The 2,444-nt window shown below is 35.6% G+C and overlaps 1 long non-coding RNA gene across 1 annotated transcript; it reads left to right on the top strand.

Annotated features, from left to right (window-relative positions):
• The first annotated feature begins 1,229 nt into the window (after positions 1-1,229).
• Positions 1,230-2,037, top strand: LOC133708134 (uncharacterized). Its single transcript, XR_009845595.1, has 3 exons — positions 1,230-1,316; positions 1,561-1,614; positions 1,724-2,037. It is a non-coding gene; the product is annotated as an uncharacterized LOC133708134 (long non-coding RNA).
• The last annotated feature ends 407 nt before the right edge of the window (positions 2,038-2,444 follow it).

Raw genomic sequence — 2,444 nt, 5'->3', positions numbered from 1 at the left:
ACAAGAAGGTTTCTGTTGGCCCTTAAATTGCTTGGTAGTTCATATGCATTAGAAGATAATGACACTAAAGGATAGTAAACCATTTCCACTTGCTGCTCTCACAATGTTCTACTTAGTTAAAGGGCTGTGCCAAAAAAGAAATGTGGGTCTTGAGAAGACTAGAAACAAATGTGGATACATTACTCTGTTTTTCGAAGACCTAATTGAAATTGGTTACCATGTCATCTTTATTTTACTTTTAACGAAAAGAACATTGTTCTACTTTTCTTGTAGAATCAAGATTTATAAAGATTTCATACTCCTACTCAATCTTTAGATAATCTATATGGCACATGTCTTGTCTAGCTCTCTTTACTTGTCAAGCAAAACCACCTCACTTGTCAGAGAACATGGAGATTACCTTCGTGGCCGAGGTCGTACATCTCTCTCTTTCTCTCTGCAATTTTTAGGGACAGAAAGATTAAACCTTTAACACCAAGGGAAGATGGGTATGCAATTTTGCTATCTAAGTTCTAACAAAACCCTTCTTGATGTTAATTCTTCCCTCTACAGAACACAAAAAGGTAGACACAGCTTAATATAATATAATGTTTCCTTTCTATATTTGTTATTGTGACACCAATTGAAATTGCCCGAACACAACACGCTTCAATTAAGCATATTTAACTGCATCACCAACTCCATTGTATGCTTTATGTTTCTTTTCCAATGATCTGGACATTGGCTCTTGTCATTTTGCCATTTAATTCCCATTTCAAAATGAAGCTGCAGCATGCTATAGTTTATAGAGTAGGGCTTAATTATATATGAAGTTTTGTCTTCATGTGTCTTGATCACTTTCCACCGCCAAAACTTGTCAACAAAAGACATGACCACAAGGAGATGACTTTGTTGCTGCAAGTTTGGAACACCACCACTTGGTCTGCTTGCTTTATTCCACCGCTTGTCCTTTTTTTTTTTTTTTTTTAAAAGCTTATCCACCATGGAAGTAGTAAGACAACTGAGTTATATAATAAGTACTACATCAGTTCTCTTACATAACATGGAAGTGGTTGGATTGTTGATGGTATACTGCAGTTTCTACCTCACTTGCATCTATAAATATGTATTTGCTTGAGACTTTGAGGGGAGATTTTTGATAAAATGCCTTGACAGGGATCCTGGCTTCTTCTACTAGGTGGTTGTTTGTCATTTTTCGTGTTCCTATGTTCTTAAGTCATGATAGATAATTAGACATTGTTTAACTTTCTCACCTTTGTTTGGTCAGGTCACCAACACGTTTGACCACGTACTGGTACACATATGGTGTTTCTCAAGTAAGCTTATATGATGATTGTTCCTTCAGTTTCCTTACACGTATGAGCTAGGTTGTAATTTTAAGTCTGGGGTTGAATGTCTTCTTATAACACTTTAAATATGATATAACAAAGCTAGGTTGTGTGTGTTTTAAAAGATATAACACAGACGGTTTTGGTTATGTCTCTTTAATTAGGATCATTACCATGCCTTAAGAGTATAAGCCTTGTCAATCTGATAGTTTTTTTTCTTTCTTATTTGCAGGTATTATATGGGCGAGTCTTTGACCACTGGAACTTGCATTGCCGTGTACCAGAGGTAGAAAATATATATTCAGTTCTTTATATATATGTGCTCTCCCCCCAATGCTTCGATAAGAAGTATAGTTGCTGAAACCCAATGACTTACTGTAAATTTTTGTTATTAGGTACCTCTATGATCAGTTGAAGGCATATGAAATGGTGGACATGGTTGCATTTGTTGATCCTTCACTTATTGGTGTTGTGGGCTGTGGGAATGGAACTGTCAAAAGATAGGCTTGTTGCTGGTCCTTTTTTGCTAAGGAAAGCATCCTTTTTTGTGCTTCTCTGTTGGTACATTGTCATGCACCATGTGTTGCATGTTTTGGAACAATAGATATATATGTATCAGCTTTTTGATGTGTTAAGTGGATGGGCATGCACTAGAATGCTTTTCTTGTTTAAAATGTTGGGTTCAATGATTAGTGGTTTGCAATGTTTATATTTGATGGTTTGCAATGTTTATATTTGGTGTGTAAATGGATCAAATGCACAATTTAATTCAGGAATGGGATATTCAAATACTCAGACAACAGAATAGATATAATGATAACTGCCCACTGTCTGAATGGCCAAAAATGGGGACAAATCACACTGCAATCATTCATATATAACATCGGTTTTTAACAAATCACTGTCTTCTAATCTGCACTCACACAATGGAAGCAATTAAACTCTGTTGTTGCAATTTTAATCAGACAACAGAAGAAATTGAATTCTGTTGTCCTAATGTTAATCAGACAACAGATATAGTCCAAGAATTGAAGTTTGAATATCAGTCAGACAACACACAAAATAAAAGTCTGTTGTTTGAGAAGCTCAACATACAACAGCTTCAAAACTAGCACT

This window comes from Rosa rugosa, chromosome 5 (assembly GCF_958449725.1).
Source record: "Rosa rugosa chromosome 5, drRosRugo1.1, whole genome shotgun sequence".
In the NCBI taxonomy this organism is placed as follows: Eukaryota; Viridiplantae; Streptophyta; class Magnoliopsida; order Rosales; family Rosaceae; genus Rosa; species Rosa rugosa.
Note: the sequence above shows the minus strand (reverse complement) of the source record. Positions and strands in the feature narration are given on the sequence as shown.